Consider the following 22,732-nt stretch of genomic DNA (forward strand, 5'->3'; position numbering starts at 1 on the left):
GTGTGTGTGTGTGTGTGTGTGTGTGTGTGTGTGTGTGTTGGGGGATTGGTGCCCCTTATAGGTCCCAGGTATTTTTTTTCAGCCCTTCCACTAACTAGTACCAAAAAATACAGGGCAGTACAGTGGGACAACACTTGACTTAAAAGTATGTCCACCTCCAGCCATGACTGTCATGCGACACAGTTTGCAGAGTATAGTTTTCTTTTTGGTGTTGGGTTTTCTAAATCCAAACCATGTCCACACAATAAAAGTTGCAACCCGTTTAGTAACAAATTCATCTCCTCCATCTTGGGTTGGTTTGGATGCCTCCTCTTGTTCTGTATTTGTAATTTCACTCACCTCCATGTTTCCTCGTCACGTCATCTACTTCGTCTTTATCATCTTAACTTTTATGGCGGTTGGGGAAGGACCAAGATAGCATCGTAGGAACATCTCTATTTGGTAGCTCTACAAAAATGTGCATTAATCTCTGCAACAGACATGTTACAATCTACTAGGTCAAGTCCAAGTACTTAACAATCAACGTTAACTACTTTTGCCCTATCAAAGCCCTATCAAAGTTTGGTTTCGTGGACTTCTTTTGTAAAACTATCACACTCTTTATAATAATGGTAGTCGCTCAAGTAAGTTAAAATATAGTACTTCTCCAAGTTCAACCGTTATCGCGGAGTTAGACAAGGTGGTCCCATTTCCCCTTATCGCTTTTTGATCACTGCACAACTTCTTGCTACTTACAGTTCCAATAGTGATTTGCAGGGTGTAGTGGTTGCGGACAGACAGGTCTTCATCAGTCAGCTGGCAGACGATACAGTCCTCTTCTTAAAAGATACTACTAAAATCCCTTGTGCTTTGGACCTTATTAAGAATTTTCCAATGCTTCCGGTTTATGTTTAAACATGAACAAATGTGAATTAATGCCTATCAAGACATATAAAATGTCATCTGTATGTGGTATTCCAATTAAGAATCAAGTTACATATTTGGGTGTAAATATTAGAATAGATGAATCTGTAAGATTTTCTTTGAATTTTGAGCCAGTCATTGAAAGGCCAGGCAAAAAATGTAATATATGGTTACAGAGAGAGCTATCATTAAGAGGGAGACGTCTTCTCTCAAAAGCTGAAGGCATTTCAAGACTAACTTATGTCGCTCTTTCCTTCCCTGTTGAGAATTCAACTGCAAAAAATATTGATAACCTTTTGTTTGAATAACAAGACACATTTTGAACTTTTATTATGAATACTACTGGTTGTGGAGGATTAAATATTTTGGATTTTACAACATTAAACAATACATTCAAGAATAATTATATAAGACAGATCGTGAAAAACACCGCTTCCTTATGGAATTTCATCCCTAATTATATTTTTTTCTATAATAGGTGGCCTGAAATTTGTTCTACAATGCAATTATGGTATTCTTAAAATACCGGTAAAATTATCAAACTTTCATAAGCAATCTCTGTTGGCTTGGTCTCTCCTACATAAACACAACTTCTCTCCTCGTAAATACTTTATATGGAACAACAGGAATATCGTTTATAAAAATCACTCATTATTCTTTGGAAACTGGTTTAACAATGATATTAGGTTGGTGGGTGAACTACTTAACTCAGAGGGTCACTTGTTGAATTACTCTGAATTTTTATCAAAATTTAAAATCCCAGTACCTCCAAAGGAGTATGCAGTTGTTTTTGATGCCATTCCTTCCGGTGCTCTGATGCTGATAAGAGACTCAAAATTAAGTGTTTCTGTTGTTCCCTCTATAGAGCTGGATGGATCTGTAATCAGTAAACTGTGTTTCAAATTATCGTAAAAGTAGAAATAGATGTATTAGAGCTTCATTCCAAAGAGATATAGTATCAATACCTTATGTAAAATTTTTCTAGGAAAAATTTGTGGAGAACATTCCTTGGAAAAGAGTTTGGACTTTACCTCTCAAACACCTGTTAGCTAATAAAGTGAGAGAAATCATGTTTAAACTAACTCATAGATTCTACCCTGCTAAATTATATCTTAAAAGGCTTAAAAATGATGTTGATATTGGTTGCTCGTTTTGTGTTACTATGCCTGAAACTGCTCTGCATCTGTTTTGGTATTGTACACATACTAAAAAGTTTTGGTCTGACGTCCTTTATTTTATTCAAATACACATTATTGCTGATCTTTCCTTTACCTTTACCTCTCTGAGCATCACATATTGCGGCGGATGTGTTCAGTTTAAAGTCAGGTGAAAGCCTGGTGCGTCTCACACAGACGCTAAGGGTGCGTCGTGCGTCAGAATCAGACGCCAAACATTTCCCATGACGTCAGCATCCTTCTTCTCGTAACTGGCTACATCTTGGACCCTGGCTGGTCTACAAGGGACTCGGAGGAGGTCTGGCCCCTAGACGTGCGGTACGCAGGCCCACCGGGGTGTGTGGAGATTCCCTGATGCCCACCACCCAGCCCCCAGCTATGGGGTAAATAGTGCCACCTAGTGGATACCTCGGGTCTGTGGGGGTAAACCCCTACACAACATCAACGTCTACACTGCTGTGGTTTTTTGTTTTTCTTGCCCTTTTGTGAGTGTTTAAGTGGGAGAGTACTGCTGCCGCCGTGTGTGGCTGCTGCTTCTCCCTCTCGTAGCCCCCCTTCCCCTCCACCCCTGTATGTCTGTTGTGTTTATCTGTTGTCTTCTTTCACCCCGTTTATTGTAAAGCCACTTTGAGTGTTAGAGAAGCGCTATAGAAGTTTAATTTAGTGGTATTATTATTAAAATATAAAGTTTCTTATAGTCCTAATATGGCACCCATTTATTTGGAGAAGAATGAGATGTGAATTTAGATAAGATTTGTAAACCTTTATATATTTCTTCATAAATAGGTTTATTTAGATACTCTCAATAGAATGCTATTTTCCCTCCACTATTCTACTTTTACATTTATTCAAAGGGTGTTTTTGTGTTTCATCAGGAAACAGTGGTTGAAGTTTTTAGTGAGTTGAGGTTGTGTCATCTGGTGGATCATCTCTTAACTGTTCAGGGACAGAGAGGGTTTTTGTACAGGTCTACCAGTGGTTTGTGTTACTGTGTGTATCGGGCACAATAATACACAGCTGAGTCTTCAGGCTGCATATTCTGTCCTGTTAGAGTCGCTGTCTTACTGGAAGCTTCTAAAGAGATACTGAACTTGTTTTTTAGTGACTCTTTGTAGGATGTGTCCCCAGTATATATCATTCCAATCCACTCCAGTCCTTTTCCTGCAGGCTGTCTGATCCAGGCTGTCCAGTAGCTACTAACAGAATAAGAGACCTGACAGGTGATGGTCAGTGGTTGTCCCTGCTGGACAGTCAGAGACTCTGGTTGATTCAACTGCTCACTGTTCACACCTGTAGAAGAGAGAGAAAAAAGTTGAAAACTCAACTTTGTGCCTCAGTGCAGAAAGGATAAACAGAAGAAGCTTTGTGGTCCTGAATGTTTCTCCCTCAAAGAGACTCACAGGATCCAGCTGCCAGCAGCAGCAGCAGCAGAGCTACAGACAACATGATTTGTGTTGAAGTTGAACTGCTGGGAGCTGCTCTTCTTCTGGTCCAACTAAGAGCCTGGTATGAACTTCTTATAGTGGACTAACAAGGAAGTATACTTTGCATAGAATAGGACACCTACATACTAAAGTGTTCCAGGAATAGTCACTAGTCTTATGTAAATATGAATAGAGCTTGATTGCTGGTTTTCTAATAATCTTCCCTGAACACACACAGCAAAACCTTACATTTCTTTCTCAAGATAGATTTGAATAACAACTTGGTGACCTGACACAAATACAGAAGTGGACATGTTCTTTGTGCCAGTCTTAGATTTCAGTGAAAGACTGGATTGCTGGATCATTTTAATTCCAGCTTGAGAAAGTGAATGTGAAGGATTACTTTGTATGTGGAGTACATTTGGGCTGTTTTGATGTGTCCGTCTTGCACAATAAAACACCTGCTTCACTCAGATAACTGACAGGTGGATGTCCTGAGCAGCAAAGCAGAGGAACTACAAGGTGTTTTGTACTGTATATACCAACTAGTAAAATGCTCCACACCAATACATAACTCATGTGTACTTAGTATTATTACATAAATGATGAGATCAGGTTTTGCTGATCAGCGAGACTCTTTTTAGTCATCTTTTTTGTTCTTGCCTTCATGCAATAGTACCAGCACTTATTTTACTTTGGTCCCTTTTAGCCCATGGTGTTATCGACAGTTATTTTCTGCTATTTTCTAGTGTACTTCTCTTCTCCAGCAAATATTCATATTCACCCAAATTAATGTTGACAGCAGGTGTTTCCTTCACAGTAAATACTATGTGTTAAGTCCCCTTTGCTAACATTACTGACTGACATCTTACTTCCTCAAAAAGTTGTCTTAGTGTCATGTGGGACATATTCCTCCCCACTACTGTCTGAGTGTACAGCAACAAAAAGACACAACACCCCATGCTATTTACAGTAACTTGAGACATTACCCATCTTTAATGCTCAGTATCATGTTTCTGCTTTGGCTGCTTCTGTCCACTGCTTGTATGTATTCTAGGAGGGGTTTAAGCTCCATGTTTGGTGGATATAATGCTTCCACTATTGTGGACAGTAAGCGGATATATAGAGAGAGCTTTTCTTTGTAAAAAAAAAACAAAACAAAACAAAACATATTTTCATTGGTATCCAGTAAATATTCCTAACAAACATACTAACATATCTAATGCATTAATATCTCAGTTGGGTATTTATCTTAACAGATATAAAGTTTAAAAACCAGCCGTCATTTTGACCGCCCATGGTGGTTTTAGGTAGGAGTGAAATCCCGGTCGTTCTAGTGTTAAACAGGTAAAGTCAAACACTACAGGCAAGTATCCATGAGAAAGGTCCACCAATCAGCAAACACAATCCTAAACCATCAAACCCAAATACATTGACAATAAACCAACACATCGTGCAAAACATTAGTAGCCACTGGTCTCTCCTTTATCATGACAGTTACTTAACTGAACACACAAACGCATTAGAAGTTAATCACACACATAAACATAGTAGTATGTGTCTCCTACTGAGCTAAACGCCACCAAAATTCAGGTGATGCATGCTGCACCTCCGCTGGCCACATGCCACCCCACGCCGGCCACTGAGAAAACGGAGCCCAGCCAGCTGCACAGCAGTATGCCAACCAGCAATCTAACAATCAAAATAATGCCTCCAAAACACTCAACATTCTGTTAATACAACTTAAACTACAGCTACACAGAGACCAGAGACCTTTCATTTGTGCGCTTTGTCCGCCATCTACAGGTCTTATTGTGTAATAGCACCTAAACTAGACTCAATGTGCAGGCCTGATCAGTGAATAGTGAAAATGAACCTGGTAAGTAAATAAACATAAATTAAGAAAGGAAAGTAAAAAATGAAATAGAAGGGGGTCTGTTTTTATAACCCAATATTTTCCAGTCCTCTACATTAACACAACTCTTCATCATCTCTATATCTCTTGATAATCAGACCTTAGTACTTCTTCTTGAACTGTGTAATGTTTGTACTTTGTTTGAGTTCCATGGTGACACTGTTCCACAATTTTACCCCACAGATTGAAATCCCCATGCTCTTCAAAGTTGTATGAACACATAATTTCTTAAAGATTAATTTCCCTCTCAAATTATATTCCGGAGTGTGTGCTCCAATTATCGGGTTATCATATTGCTCATTCTCCCTAGGAAAGTTTACACTAGGAACCTCGGATCCAGCAGGAACAATGCGGACTCCATCCTGGCCCTGGAACAACATACCAATTCTTTACCCTTTTGGAAGTGCTCAGGGAGGCATGGGAGTTTGAGCAGCCAGTCTACAAGTGTTTTGTGGACTTGGAGAAGGCTTACGACCATGTACCCCATGGCACTCTGTTAAGGGTAGTGCGGGAATATGGGGTACCGAGGCAGTTACAACAAGCCATCTGGTCTTTGTATAACCAAAGTGAGAGCTGTGTTGTCGCTTGTCTCTGATTCTGTTTGAGATATTCATAGACAGGATGTCAAGGCGCAGCCAAGGTGAGGAGTGTGTCAATTTTAGGAACCTCAGATTTGCATCTCTGTTCTTCGCAGATGATGTGGTTTTGTTGGCTTTATGAGAACGCCACCTCTGGTGCGCACTGGGATAGTTTGCAGCTGAGTGTGAAATGGCCGGGATGAGAGTCAGCACCTCCAATTCTCACGCCATGATTCTCTACTGGAAAATATTGGATTGCTCCCTCGGGGTTGGGGATGAGTTGTTGCCGCAAGTGAAGGACTTCATTTATCTCGGGGTCTTGTTCACAAATGAGGGTAGGATAGAGCGGGAGATTGACAGACGGATTGGTGCACCATCACTGGTAATGCGGGCGTTGTACAGGACCGTTGTGGTGAAGAGGAAGATGAGCCGGAAGGTAAAGTTCTCAATTTACCAGTCAATCTTCGCTCCAAACCTCACCTATCGTCATGAACTGTGGATAGTGACCGAAAGGGTGAGATCGCAGATACAAGAGGCAGAAATAAGTCTCCTCCGTAGGGTGTCTGGGCTCAGCCTTAGAGATAGGTTGAGGAGCTCAGACATCCGGAGGGAGCTCGGAGTAGAGTTGTTGCTCCTTCGCGTCGAACGGAGCTAGTTGAGGTGGTTCAGGCATCTGATTAGGATGCCTCCTGGGCGCCTTCCTTTGAAGGTTTTCAGGGCATGCTAACTGGGAGGAGACCCCGGGGTAGACCAAGAACTCGCTGGAGGGACTACACGTCCAGTCTTGCCTGGGAATGTCTTGGGATCCCCCAGGAGGAGCTGGAGGGTGTTGCTGGGGAGAGGGACGTCTGGAGTGCCCTATTTAGCTTGCTGCGACCGCGACAAGTCCCCGGAGAAGCGGTTGGTGATTAGATGAAATGAAATTATATTCCCCTTCTCTATCTGAGAATATTTGTTGTGTATTACTCGGTAGTAGATTGTTTCTTGCTTTGAACATTATTTGTGTTGTGTTAAATTCTACTGAATCCCTGAACTTCAAGGCACTTCCCTTTAAAAATATACTTGTCAGTGTGTTCACGATATCCTACATTATTAACTATCCTTATGGCTCTTTTTTGTAGTGTACATAATGGTTGTAGGTTGGTGTTGCAGGTGTTACCCCATACCTCCACACAGTAGATCAGGTATGGTAAAATAAATGAACAATACAGAGTGTAGAATGACTTATGATCCAGAATGTGTCTTGCTTTTCTCATGACTGCAATGCTCCTTGCCAGCTTTGTTCACACATATGTTATGTGAGGTTTCCAGCAGAATTTGTGGTCTAGTATCACACCTAGTGTTGCGGTTACGCCGCCCGGAGCTGCCTACCAGGCACGTTCAAGCCACTCCCCCAGCTCGGACATGCAGGAAACATCCGAGCGCTCGGCTCGCGCTCTGAGGAGACGAGCGCTGCGCTGCACCAGGTGTTTGCCATCATCCATCAGGCACACCTGCGGCAATCAGGCAGCCCCCCTACAAGGAGCCTGCCAGAACGCCTGTCTGTACTTCGACGTACTGAACCCTGTGGTAAACCTCTGACAAGCCCTCCAGCGTTCCTTGCCCTCTTGCTATTTCGTTAATTCCCAGTGTCTATTTTCGTGTCTCTCTCTTTTCCCTACCAGAACTCTCCCTCCGCGACTTCCATGGCTCCCTCACTCCTCGCCCCCAGCGACCTTCACGTCCCCCCCCCCCAGTCCTCTCCAGCGATCTCCCTCCGTGTCTCTCTACCTGGACCCCTCCTACACGGACTTGACTTCCTGGATTCGGATTCGGACTTTGGTAGCCAGGCACACATCGTCTCTATAACGCCCACCTGAGCTCACCTGGTATTATGCCCTGTGGCAGTATTGATTGTTTTTCTCCCCTTCATTAAATCGCCCTTCGGGTTATCCCGGTGCCCTGTTGTCTATCTGTCCTTTTGGGTTTCGCTACACTGGCCTCTGGTCTTCATTCGAGATTCGTAACAGAACGTCGAAGCCAGAATGAGCCAAAGCAAATCCGAGGGGCAGGCGGTCGCTCAGGGAGCCATAGCCCCTCAGCCCCAGAACCCTATAGCTATCGAGGTACTGCTAAAGGACCACAGCACTCAACTCACCCAACTCCATTCTGAGCTTAGCACTGCCTTCTCCCGGATCACTGGAGAAATCAGCGGGCTCCAGGCAAACTCGCATACCTCGGCGAGCACCCTTGCTTCACTCTCCGTGCAGATCGCTGCTCTGACTTTGGCAGTGTCCAAGATCAGCGACCACCCTGCCCTGGTTCCTGCCCCCAGCTCGGCCTCCGGATTCCCTGTTCCTGGTCCCGACGTTCCCCCCTCCTCCGAGTCAAGCTCCACTGGACCCCCGGTTCGAGCCTAACCTTCCCTGCCCCAAGGCCTTTGGTGGGGAGTTCGAGCTGTGCAGGAGTTTCCTTGGTCAGCGTGAGCTCCTGTTCAAACACCAGCCAGCCAGGTATAGGACAGGAGAGACCAACGTAGCCCTTGTTATGTCCCTCCTCACCGGCCAAGCCCTCAGCTGGGCCATAGCAGCGGTTAGCCATACTGAGCGGCTCGCCTTGGACTATGGTGCCTTCCATCTAGTGTTCGACCACCCAGCTGACGGGCAGGACGCTGCCAGCTGCCTCCATTCCATCCAGCAGGGAGCCAGGTCGGTGGCAGATTATACCTTGGAAGTGAGGATACTCGCGGCAGACAATGGGTGGGATGACACTGCTTTCAAGAGCACGTACAGGAGGGGGCTGAGCGAGCCCATTAAAGACGTCATCATTCGGGACCGCCCTGCCTCCTTCAACGAGCTCGTCGCCCTCGCCCTCCTGATGGACGAGCGGCTGCGGGAACGGCGCCAGGAACGCGCACCGTGCACTGGGCCCTCCCATAGACCAACCCCCATCCGTTCTACCGGCGCCTTCCCTGGGTCAGCATCCCGCAGGCTCTCTCCACCCTCACACCCCCCCCCTCGCAACCCTGGGTGTCTTCTGGATTCCGGCCGGAGGAGGAGCCCATGCAGTTGGGTCAGTTACGGCTCCCGCTGGAGGTTAGGGAGCAGAGGATGCGTCACCGCCTCTGCATCTACTGCGGGAGGGCGGGCCACTACATCAGAGCCTTCCCGACTCGCCCAAAAGACCCGGCTCACTAGCGAGGGGTGTTCTAGGGAACCTGACGATCCTCCCACAGTCCCAACCCAAGAAGGCGCACAACCAGCTGTTCCCAGTCACTCTCACCTGGGGCGACGACTCCCTCTCCATGGGTGGTCTCCTGGATTCGGGTGCGGACGAGTGTTTGATGGATATCTCGCTGGCCCGGCAGGCCGGCGTTCCACTCGTCCCCCTAGACACACCCCTCACAGCCCAAGCCCTAGATGGTTGTTCACTTGGTGAGATCACACACAGCACTGCTTCCCTCACTCTTTCGGGAAATCATGTTGAATCTATGAATTTTTTGGTTTTGCACGCCCCCACAGCGCCCCTGGTGTTAGGCAGGCCGTGGTTTGAACGGCACGATCCCCATATCTCTTGGTCCGCTGGGCGGATTTTGGGTTGGAACGTTGCGTGTCATGCCAACTGCCTTCGCTCTGCCCACTCTCCGTCCAGCGGCCCCAGACCCGTGCCTCCTCCCACGGATCTCACTGCGTTACCTCCCATTTACCACAATTTAGCCCTGGTATTTAGTAAAGACAGTGCACTTTCTCTCCTCCCTCACCGACCCTATGATTCCACCATAGATCTCCTTCCCGGCGCCGCCCTTGCCACCGGTCGGTTGTATAACCTTTCCGTCCAGGAGAAGGAGTCTATGCGCAATTATATCAGAGTCACTGGCCTCAGGGATCATGAGGCCCTCGTCTTCCCCGGTTGCAGCGGGCTTCTTTTTTGTGGCAAAGAAGGAGGGCAGACTGAGACCTTGCATTGATTATCGTCAATTAAATGACGTCACTGTTAAACATAAATATCCACTCCCCCTTATGAGTTCCACATTTTTAGCCACTCACTCACGCCACGGTGTTCACCAAACTGGACCTGCACAGCACGTACCACCTGGTGCGCATCCGGGAGAGGGATGAATGGAAGACGGCCTTCAACACCCACCTAGGTCATTTCGAGTACCTCGTTATTCCCTTCAGCCTCACCAACGCCCCAGCCGTCTTCCAGGCGTTGGTCAACAACGTGCTCCGGGATGTGCTGAACACATTCGCGGTGGTGTACCTGGATGACATCCTCGTGTTCTCCAGGACTGAGGAGAAACACCACCAGCATGTCCGCCTGGTCCTCCAACGGCTGCTGGAGAACAGGCTGTTCATGAAGGCCGAGAAGTGCGTGTTCCACTCCGCCTCCGTGGAGTTCCTTGGCCACATTGTGGAGAAAGGGCTCGTCCGCACTGACCCGAGCGGTGGAGGAGTGGGCATGACCCACCAACAGGACGCAACTCCAGGGCTTCCTTGGGTTCGCTAACTTTTACCGGCGCTTCATCAGGGGGTTCAGCCGTGTGGCCGCCCCCCTCACTGCACTCATCTCCACCCTCCGCCCCTTCTCCTGGACCCCGGAGGCAGAGGCCGCCTTCTCGGCCCTGAAGAAACTGTTTTCAACGGCTCCAGTGCTCGCCCACCCGGACCCATCCAGGCAGTTCATCGTGGAGGTGGACGCGTCGGACACGGGCATCGGAGCCGTCCTCTCCCAGCGGTCGGAGGAGGACCAGAAGATCCACCCGTGGGCCTTCTTCTCCTAGCGTTTCAGTCCCGCGGAGAAGAACCACGACATCAGCAAGAGGGAGTTGCTAGCTGTCCACGCCGCCCTCGAGGAGTGGAGACACTAGCTGGAGGGAGCAGGGCAGCCGTTCATCATATGGTCCGATCAAAAGAACCTGACCTACATGCGGACGGCTAAGAGGCTCAACCCCAGGCAGGCGCGCTGGGCTCTCCTCTTCAGCCGGTTCGACTTCACCCTCACTTTGGTCTATGGAAATAATAGTCATCAGGACAGACTCTAGACGTATTGCCAGCATTTTAGCTAAAAGCTTGACATCTTCACATGGCAAAGAGATGGGGCGGTAATTACTGCAAAGAAGGGGATCTTTATCCTTTTTTAGTATAAGAGAGGTAACAGCTTGACGTAATGTAGGGGGGAGTATGCCAGATTCTAATGAGTCATTAATCATATTTAGCTTCAATGGGGATCATTTATTAGAAAACGTCTTAAAAATGTCAGCAGGGAAGCCATCGGGGCCTGGGCATTTCCCACTCTGCATCAGCATTAGAGCACTTTTGAGTTCACCAACTGTGAAGGGTTCATCCAACCCAGCAGATATTTCAGGATGTCTGGAAGGGATGTCTAAAGACCTAAAAACAGTTTTCTTATTGGGTCTTACCAGATGTTCTCTCAGATGTATATAATGAAGCATAAAAGTCCCTGAATTGCTTGTTGATGGTTTGAGGATTATTAGTCATTTCATCTGCAGTATGAATTTGGGTAATATGCACTGATGAAGATGATTGCCGAATTTAATGAGCAAATAGTCTACTTGGTTTACCTCCCAATGCATAATAATTATGGCGTGTTTTAGTAGTGATTATGTTGCCTTATTTGAGGCCAGAACATCAAATTCAGCCTTTTTCATTAGTAATTCTGTCACGTATCTAGAAAAACCCAAAAGCAGACGAGACAACCAGGTAAGGGAAGACATCAAGTCTTTATTGAAGTGGCCGATCCCAGGGGTAGAGCAGGAGTTGGCTCAGTGGCAGGTAGACTGGCAGGCTGACGTCCTGAAGAGCAGAGAGCAAAAAATCAGACAGGCAGGCAAGAATGCAAAAACTATGAACATCAGAGATGCAGACTAGGACTGGGACTGGACGTGCAATAACCTTTAGGCAACAAACCATGAATGGCAACGTTCCAGCGAAGACTGGTCCACATTGGAGGCTTCTTAAGGGTGAGGGCGATTGCTTGATGGCCAGAAGGTGTGCCGGGGTGAAGGAGGGGTGAGCAGGTGTCAAGGGAGAGGGGGTGATTGCTTGATGGCCAGCAGGTGTGCCGATTGAAACCACGGGCAGGTGTGCCAGGGTGAAGGAGAGGTGAGTAGGTGTCACGGGCGAGGGGCTGTGACAGTACCCCCCCTCCGAGGGGCGCCACCGGGCGTCCCACCAGGCCCGTCAGGGTGTATCCTGTGGAAGTCCCGGACGAGGTTCGCGTCCAGGACAAGGCGACGAAGGACCCAACACCTTTCCTCCGGGCCATATCCCTCCCAGTCAACGAGATACTGCAGGCCGCGACCGCGGCGACGAGAGTCCAGGAGACGACGAACAGTGTAAGCAAGATGATCGTTGATCATATGATGAGGTTGGGGCGGTAGAGACAGGTTTGAGGCAGGACACATGGAAGGAAGGATGAACCCGGAGAGTGCGGGGCAGCTTCAGACGGACCACAGAGGGGTTAATGACTTTGACAATGGAAAAGGGACCAATATACACTACCGTTCAAAAGTTTGGGATCACCCAAACAATTTTGTGTTTTCCATGAAAAGTCACACTTATTCACCACCATATGTTGTGAAATGAATAGAAAATAGAGTCAAGACATTGACAAGGTTAGAAATAATGATTTGTATTTGAAATAAGATTTTTTTTACATCAAACTTTGCTTTCGTCAAAGAATCCTCCATTTGCAGCAATTACAGCATTGCAGACCTTTGGCATTCTAGCTGTTAATTTGTTGAGGTAATCTGGAGAAATTGCACCCCACGCTTCCAGAAGCAGCTCCCACAAGTTGGATTGGTTGGATGGGCACTTCTTTGAGCAGATTGAGTTTCTGGAGCATCACATTTGTGGGGTCAATTAAACGCTCAAAATGGCCAGAAAAAGAGAACTTTCATCTGAAACTCGACAGTCTATTCTTGTTCTTAGAAATGAAGGCTATTCCATGCGAGAAATTGCTAAGAAATTGAAGATTTCCTACACCGGTGTGTACTACTCCCTTCAGAGGACAGCACAAACAGGCTCTAGCCAGAGTAGAAAAAGAAGTGGGAGGCCGCGTTGCACAACTGAGCAAGAAGATAAGTACATTAGAGTCTCTAGTTTGAGAAACAGACGCCTCACAGGTCCCCAACTGGCATCTTCATTAAATAGTACCTGTTAGAGCCTGTTTGTGCTGTCCTCTGAAGGGAGTAGTACACACAGAAGCAAGACACATTCTGGATCATAAGTCATTGTACACTCTGTAGTGTTCATTTATTTTACCATACCTGATCTACTGTGTGGAGGTATGGGGTAACGCCTACAACACCAACCTACATCCATTATGTACACTACAAAAAAGAGCCATACGGATAGTTAATAATGTAGGATATCATGAACACACCAACAAGCTATTTTTAAAGTCAAGTGCCTTGAAGTTCAGGGATTTAGTAGAATTTAACACAACACAAATAATGTTCAAAGCAAGAAACAATCTACTACCGAGCAATATACAACCAGAGGTGTAAAAACCAGGTCCAGAAAGTAGAAACCCTAACTGTGTCTTTACTCCACCCATGTACTAAACCATCAGATAGCACTGACTGGTTTCCCAAATCAGCTGGTTTAATACATGGATGAAGTAAAGACACGGTTAGGGTTTTTACTCTCTGGACCGGGTTTTTCCACCTCTGTATACAACAAATATTCTCAGATAGAGAAGGAGAATATAGTTTCATCTCATCTCATCATCAACCACTTCTTCGGGTTCGGGTCAGGTCGCGGTCGCAGCAAGGTAAGTAGGGCACTCCAGACGTCCCTCTCCCCAGCAACGCCCTCCAGCTCCTCCTGGGAGATACCAAGGCGTTCCCAGGCCAGATTGGACATGTCATCCCTCCAGCGAGGTCTGGGTCTACACCGGGGTGTCTTCGCAGTTGGCGTGCCTGGAACACCTCCAAAGGAAGGCGCCCAGGACGCATTCTAATCAGATGCCCGAACCACCTCAACTGGCTCCTTTCGACGCAAAGGAGCAGCGGCTCTACTCCGAGCTCCTTCCGGGTGTCTGAGCTCCTCACCCTATCTCTAAGGCTGAGCCTAGACACCCTACGGAGGAAACTCATTTCAGCCACTTGTATAAGTGATCTCACCCTTTCAGTCACTACCCAAAGCTCAGGACCATAGGTGAGGGTTGGAATGAAGACTGACTGGTAAACTGAGATTTTTGCCTTCCGGCTCATCTTCCTCTTCACCACAACGGTCCGGTACAATGTCCACATTACTACTGATGCTGCACCAATCCGCCTGTCCATCTCCCTCACCATCCTACCCTCACTCGTGAACAAGACCCTGAGATACTTGAACTCCTTCACTTGAGGCAACAACTCATCCCAACAAGGAGGGAGCAACCCACCATTTTCCGGTAGAGAACCATGGCCTCAGACTTGGAGGTGCGGACTCTCATCCCTGCCATTTCACAAACCGCCCCACTGCGCGCTGGAGGTCGCGTTGTGATGAAGCCAACAAAACCACATCATCTGCGAAGAGCAGAGATGCAGTTCTGAGGATCCCAAAACAGACACACTCCTCACCTTGACTGCACCTTGAGATCCTGTCCATGAATATCACAAACAGAATCGGAGACAAGGGACAACCTTGGTGGGGTCCAACACCCACCGAAAACATGTTTGACTTTGTGCCAAGAATGCGGACACAGCTCTCGCTTTGGTTATACAAAGACCGGATGGCTTGTTGTAACTGCCCCGGTACCCCATACTCCCTCAATACCCCTAACAGATTTCCCCGGGGTACATGGTCGTAAGCCTTCTCCAAGTCCACAAAACACATGTAGACTGGCTGGTCAAACTCCCATGCCTCCCTGAGCACTTACGCAAGGGTAAAGAGTCGGTTCCTTGTTCCAGGCCAGGACGGAATCCGCATTGTTCCTCCTGGATCCGAGGTTTGACAATCGGTTCGAGCCTCCTTTCCAGCACCCTAGTGTACACTTTGTAAGAATGTGTCTTGCTTCTGCCAACCCATTCTCCCAAGAGAATGGGTTGGCAGACACCAGACAGCGGAGAACAGTCTCCAATACCTGGTTGGGCCTCTCGGCCTGGCCGTTGGTCTGAGGATGGAACCCCGATGACAGGCTGACGGTGGCACCGATGGTAGAGCAGAAAGCCTTCCAGACAGCAGAAGTGAACTGGGGACCACGGTCAGACACTATATCACGGGGAAGAACGTGGACCTGGAAAACCTCCCTGACCAGCAGATCCGCAGTCTCTCGGGCCAAAGGCAGTTTAGACAAGGGCAAAAAATGAACAAATTTACTGAAGCGATCAACAACAGTCAGTACAACGGTGTTACCGTCGGAGGAGGGCAGACCAGAGACGAAATCCAAGGACAGATGCGACCAGGGACGGTGTGGAACAGGCAGGGGGCGCAGCAGACCGGCACTGGCCCGAGTGGAGGGCTTATTCTGGGCACAAACAGGGCAGGCAGAAATAAAAGACCCAGTATCCTCCGTCATGGAAGGCCACCAGAACCGCCTACGGAGGAAGGCTAGGGTACGGGTTACTCCAGGATGGCAGGTAAGTTTGGAAGAGTGAACCGACTGCAACACACTAGATTTAACAGCATCTGGAACAAACAAGCGCCCAGGGGGACCGTTACCTGGGTCGGGCTGAGTCTGTTGTGCTGCCATGATCTCCCTTTCAATGTTCCAGGTGACAGCCGCAGCCGCAACCACACAGGTAGAGGGAATGATGGTGTCAGGTTGGAGCTTGGGCTCAGACTCCTCCCCATGCACACGAGACAGAGCATCGGGCTTGGCATTCCTGGAGCCAGGTCTGTAAGTCAAAGAAAAATTAAAACGACCAAAAAAGAGCGCCCACCTGGCTTGGCGCGCGTTGAGACGCTTTGCTGACTGGATGTATTCCAGGTTCTTATGGTCAGTCCACATTATAAAAGGAAGCTCAGACCCCTCCAGAAAATGTTGCCATTCCTCCAGTGCCAATTTCACTGCCAGGAGCTCACGATTCCCCACATCATAGTTCCTTTCAGCTGGGGAGAGACGGTGAGACAGGAAGGCACAGGGGTGTATCTTACCATCCTCACTGGATCGCTGAGAAAGGACCGCCCCCACCCCAATCTCAGAGGCGTCCACCTCCACAACGAACTGCTTGGTTGGGTCTGGCTGTATGAGGATAGGAGCTGTGGTGAAGCGGTGCTTGAGGGCTTGGAAAGCTGCCTCTGCTACAGGGGTCCACCGAAACTGTCTGGAGGTGGAGGTAAGAGCGGTTAGTGGGGCCGCAACACGGCTGTAATTGCGGATGAACCGTCTGTAAAAGTTGGCAAAACCGAGAAACTTCTGAAGCTGCTTACGGCTGGTCGGACTTGGCCACTCAAGAACCGCTCTTACCTTGGCGGGGTCCTTTCTCACCTGCCCATCGGCCACGATGTAGCCCAGGAAGGTGACTGAAGGAGCATGGAATTCGCACTTCTCTGCTTTTACGAAAAGGCGGTTCTCCAGAAGCCGTTGAAGGACTTGGCGGACGTGCATGACATGCTCTGACAGGTCTCTGGAAAAAATCAGGATATCATCCAGGTAAACAAAAACAAAACGATCCAACATGTCACGTAGGATGTCATTTACCAGACTCTGGAAGACAGCTGGGGCATTAGTGAGACCAAACGGCATCACCATATATTCAAAATGCCCAAGGGGGGTGTTGAAGGCAGTCTTCCATTCATCTCAGTCTCGAACCCGGACCAGGTGGTAAGCATTGCGGAGGTCTATTTTAGTGAACACTGTGGCTCCCTGGAGAGAATCAAAAGCAGAAGTCTTGAGGGGCAGAGGATACTTATTCTTGACCGTGATGTTATTGAGGCCTCTATAGTCAATACATGGCTGGAGGGTCTTGTCCTTCTTGGCCACAAACGATGAAGGGCGACAAAGTCCAAAATCTCCATCATACTTATCGGGCGGGGCAACCCATGGTTCCTTAGCCGAAGTTGATGGCGCTGAGGGTGGCAGAGCTGGAGGGGCGGGTCCCGGGCTAGCGGAGGCACCAAGTTGGGTCTGGATTCCAGAGATCTTTGAGCTGAGCTCATGGAGGTCGTCAGCCATCCCCTGTAGCACCTGGCTGTGCTGGCCGAGGACCGATTCCTGGTTGGCTACAGCCTGGCAGACCGTGGCCAGGTCTGTGGTGGAATGGTCTGCTGGGTCCATAGTGGCTGGAACGTACTGTCACGTATCTGGAAAAACCCAAAAGCAGACAGGACAACCAGGTAAGGGAAAAATCAAGTCTTTATTGAAGTGGCCGATCCCAGGAGTAGAGCAGGAGTTGGCTCAGTGGCAGGGAGACTGGCAGGCTGAAGTCCTGAAGAGCAGAGAGCAAAAAAATCAGACAGGCAGGCAAGAATACAAAAACTATGAACGTCAGAGAATGCAGGCTAGGACTGGGACTGGACATGCAATAACCTTTAGGCAACAAACCATGAATGGCAACGTTCCAGCGAAGACTGGTCTACAGTGGAGGCTTCTTAAAGGCGAGGATGGCCAGCAGGTGTGTTGAATGAAACCATTGGCAGGTGTGCCAGAGTGAAGGAGGGGTGAGCAGGTGTCAAGGGCGAGCGGTTGTGACATGGACTGGTGTTCTTCTGTGATCTATTTAAAGATGGAACATTCACCTCTTTTGAAACACTTAGCAAAGACCATAACATACCCAGATCCCATTTTTCTTAGATACCTTCATATCCGTAGTTTTACCAAGAAAGTGTTTCCCTCATTTCCATATCTGCCACCCAGGAGCCAATTAGATGTTATTCTAGAGATGTATCCCTTTGGGAAAAAACGGGTCTCTATAATTTACACACTGATACAGGAATTGAAACGGATATCCTGGGACAAAACAAAAACTGCATGGGAGAGAGAGCTGGGTGTAGAGCTTTCTGAAGAGGTATGGCGGGACAGCTTAACTCGTACACATACGTCCTCATTGTGTATACCACATGGCTTCATTCAGTTTAAGGTGCTTCACCGCCTTCACTACTCGGGGGACAAGCTTGCCAGAATCTTTCCCACCACAGACCCTGGCTGTCCGAGGTGCAGCCATAGTCCAGCCTCGGTGGGACACATGTTCTGGGCATGCCCCTCCCTCAACAGTTATTGGGGACAGACATCTAATGTATTCTCACATATCTGTGAACAGATCATAAACCCTGATTTTCACACAGCCATCTTTGGCATACCACCCCCTAACTGTAAGGTCACAACTTTGCAGGCAAATGCATTTGCCTCATTACTAGCACGCAGACTTATCCTATTTAACCGGAAGTGGAATAAAGCTCCATCATTTTTGCAGTGGTTGAGGGAGGTGCTGTCCTTTCTACCTTTAGAAAAGCTCCGATATAAAATATGTAAAACCCGCTAAATCTTTACTTTGACCTGGAGTCCTTTCATAGACTTCCTACACGTTTCTTTTTTGTTGTTGTAGTATCTGGAGTCGTCCGCGGAGATTCCACGCAGGTGGAACAGCGCCTCGACATGCTGGAACCACGAGGCCGGGTCGCTCTGCCAGAACTCTGGGAGCTTCACAGCCGCGGCGAGAACGGCGGGCTGTGAGAGTTGGGGCGGCGTGGCCGAAGTGGATTCACACTCTTCTTCTGCTCCAAACATGTTCAATTCGGGGTCACCAATGTGGCAGGATGAGGAAAAACACAGGAGACGAAGGCGAGTTTGAACTTCATTCCTCAGCTCCAAAAACCAAACTGCAGCAGGAACAACCCCGCACCAGAGAGCCCGGGAACGTAAACCACGCCCCCAGCTCACAGCCCTGCTGGGTGAGAGGCACAGCCCCTAGTGTCCGCCACAATATACTGATTGGAGATTGTCTATCACTGCTTTTACTGTGGTGTTTATCTTATAATTTCCAAATAAATAATTACATAATGTAGAGCAAAATATAAACTTTCCTATAGTCCGAATATGGCACCCATTTATTCAGACAACAATGAAAAGTAAATTTGGATAAGGTTTGTAATTTTTTAGATATTTCTTCTTAAATAGATTTATTTAGATGCTCTCAATAGAATGCTATTTTCCCTCGACTTTTTTACTTTTACACTTATTCAAAGGGTGTTTTTGTGTTTCATCAGGAAACAGTGGTTGAGGTTTTTAGTGAGTTGAGGTTGTGTCATCTGGTGGATCATCTCTTAACTGTTCAGGGACAGAGAGGGTTTTTGTACAGGTCTACCAGTGGTTTGTGTTACTGTGTGTCTCGGGCACAATAATACACAGCTGAGTCTTCAGGCTGCATATTCTGTCCTGTTAGAGTCACTGTCTTACTGGAAGCTGCTAAAGAGATACTGAACTTGTTTTTTAGTGACTCTTTGTAGTATGTGCCATCAGTACGTTTCATTCCAATCCACTCCAGTCCTTTTCCTGCAGGCTGTCTGATCCAGCCTGTGAATTAGCTACTAACCGAATAAGAGACCTGACAGGTGATGGTCAGTGGTTGTCCCTGCTGGACAGTCAAAGACGCTGGTTGATTCAACTGCTCACTGTTCACACCTGTAGAAGAGAGAGAAAAAAGTTGAAAACTCAACTTTGTGCCTCAGTGCAGAAAGGATAAACAGAAGAAGCTTTGTGGTCCTGAATGTTTCTCCCTCAAAGAGACTCACAGGATCCAGCTGCCAGCAGCAGCAGCAGCAGAGCTACAGACAACATGGTTTGTGTTGAAGTTGAACTGCTGGGAGCTGCTCTTCTTCTGGTCCAACTAAGAGCCTGGTATGAACTTCTTATAGTGGACTAACAAGGAAGTATACTTTGCATAGAAAATCACCCCGCCACAATAATGTATTCAAAGAACATGGAGTACTTATTTACAAATATTAACAGATTGCTATTGCCGTATTGTATGATTAATCAATAAACACGTTTAAGAGAGGGTCATAATCTTTCAAATGGGTTTGTCCTGGTTTTGGAGTATATCCAGTATTGTGAACTATGGAGTCTAGTTTCACAAACAAAGTGTCCAAATTGTCTGCATTTAACAGCAAACCTTACATTTCTTTCTGAAGGTAGATGTGGACAGTATGCTAGTTGGTTAATTAAGATGAATATGGAAGTGCTCCTTTTGGTTTCATCAAATCTTTGATTTCAGTGAAAATTTCAGTGTCGTGATCATTTCATTTCGACCTTGAGAAAGTCAGTGGGAAGGTTTACTTTGTAGGTGGAGGACATTTGGGCTGTTTTGGTGCATTTGTCTCAGACAATAACAAGTCTGATTCATTCAGATAACTTAAAGGTGGAGGTCCTGACCAGCATGGTAAAAGAACAGGTTTTAAAGTGTTTTTGTTTATCTTCTACTGGATTATATATTGCAGTAAATCCTATACACTAATCAGTCACTCAGATGTACTCAGCAACTTGTACACAAAAGATAAGATCAGATTTGTGTCACAAATTGGCTGCTTTTCTGCTTATTGTCGTTCTTGGTTTTCATACAATATTGCTTACAGTTATAAAAAAACAAAATAAAATATTAGAGCATTAGAAATTAGAATTGTACTACACTAACTTTGTCATGGCCCAAAATTAGACAATCTAAAATGTTAATGTAAGCATATTTTAATGATAATTTAAGTTAATGGTATTAATGATTAAAACCAAATTATGACTTACACAAGCTTCAACTGGCTCTTTCAGTCGCCCTCTCTTTATAAATTAAACCACCAATGTGTGTGTGTGTGTGTGTGTGTGTGTGTGTGTGTGTGTGTGTGTGTGTGTGTGTGTGTTGGGGGCTTGGTGCCCCCTACAGGTCTCAAAGGTGTTTTTGTTCAGCCCTTCCACTCCCTACCAATACTGTAGCACTCTGCCACAGTCATACACAGCAGAATCTTCTGGCTTTAAGTTGGACATTTCCAGATGTGCCCTGCTGTTGCTGTCACCTCTGGTAACTCCCATGAGCCCTTGCATTCTACTGCCATAAAGATTTCCACTGGCATCTGAACATCTATGCCCTATCCTTTCCAGCGCTCCCCGTGTTGGTTGTCTTATCCAAAATATAACGCAACAGTTAAACGTAAAGCCACTTCCTCTACAGCCGGGCTCCCCAAGTAGTTTTCCCCAAGGATCAAATGATGTCATGCACACCAAGCCAAGGACCACAACACAAGTTGTTTTATGTGCAGTCAGTGATGTGCGGTCAGGGGAGTGCCTATCCTGTGATAATTAAATCAAAATAACCATACAACAAATTCATAACATATCAAGATCTCACTCTAGTTACAAGTATGGTGTGTTATAACGTATTGTAATGATATATTTATGTGTTTGTCCTTTTTAAGTTCTTAAAGGAGAAGAGGGTGGTGAGAATCCCCAACACCCAGTGACTTGATCATATGCTTGTCTGCGTTAAACCGCAGCATGTCTGTAAATCTCCACCCTTAGAGCATTATGTGTCTCTGTACAAATGCAGAGCAACGCCATAACAAAATGCCTGAATTTATTGCTAATTTGAAATTACTCCCTCTTATTCATATTATAGGAATTACTGAAGTTAAGTCCAAAAATCAGAAGCACGAAATGAGCCCAGCAGAATTTAATTTGGATGATATATAGAACGTTATAATTTATTTTCAAGGAATATAGACAAAGATAGAGGTAGAGGTTTACTGCTTTATATTCATAAATCATTAGAAGTTAAAGAAATTGCATTAGCAACAGAGTTTTAAGAGAATTGTTTGGTGGAGATCAAATGCAATAACCAAGAGTTTTTGATGGTGGATTTAATTTATAGGTCTGATAGTGGTACAGAAACTAACAATGATAATCTTTTGGTTCTAATGGAAGAGGTGTCAACTAGAAAGTACTTACATAAATTAATTAAGGGTGATTTTATTTTGACAAATATAGACTGGAATTTTAATGATGCAAAGGGGGATAATCTTACATCACTAGATAATGGGTTTCTGGACTGTATTCAGAATGCATTGCTGTTTCAACATGTGCAAGAACCAACAAGGTGGCGAGGTGATGACACAACACATGTGTTGGATCTTATAGTTAGTTACAAATGAGGATAAAATGATAGATAACATTCAGTATTTAGGCCCTTTAGGTAAAAGTGATCATTGTGTCATAATGTTTAAGGTCATTTGTTACACAAAAACGGTGAGAAATGAAACAACAAGAAAAAATTACAACAAGGGGAATTTTGAGGAAGCACGTAGAGATTTGGAAATCTTTGACTGGACACAATACCTATCTAATTATGGTGTTGAAGACAAATAGAGATTAATACAGGATAAGTTGAAAGAAATAGAGGATAAGTACGTACCAAACAGTAAAACCAGGTCCCAGAATAAAAAGCATAAATTCCCCTTGGACGGTATTGCAAAACGGAAAATTGTAGAAAAAAAAAATTCTTGCGAGAAAGGCAATAAGAAGTAAAAAACCAGAGGTACAACATCAATATTGAAGAATTAGAAACTTTGTGAGAAATAGGAACACGTTATTTAAGAAAGTTATATGAAGAAGACTTAGCAAGACAATCTAAACTGAAATCAAAGGTTATCTGGAATTATATTAATAAGAGGACAAAAATTAAGACGTCAGTAGGAGATTTATATAGTAATCAGAAGGATAAGAACTCCCCAAAAACAGACAGATACTGAAAAAGCAGAAATACTGTCAGATTATTTCAGTAGTGTATTGGTGATCGAACCTGTATTTGTGATTACCTGACTTGCCAAGATT

At 46.1% G+C, this 22,732-nt stretch overlaps 1 protein-coding gene across 1 annotated transcript in view; it reads right to left on the reverse strand.

Moving 5' to 3' along the window:
- Positions 1-22,732, reverse strand: part of LOC130113067 (uncharacterized) — a 1,140,561-nt gene that overhangs the window by 886,967 nt on the left and 230,862 nt on the right. The window lies entirely within an intron of this gene.

The sequence above is a fragment of the Lampris incognitus genome, chromosome 5 (assembly GCF_029633865.1).
Source record: "Lampris incognitus isolate fLamInc1 chromosome 5, fLamInc1.hap2, whole genome shotgun sequence".
NCBI lineage: Eukaryota > Metazoa > Chordata > Actinopteri > Lampriformes > Lampridae > Lampris > Lampris incognitus.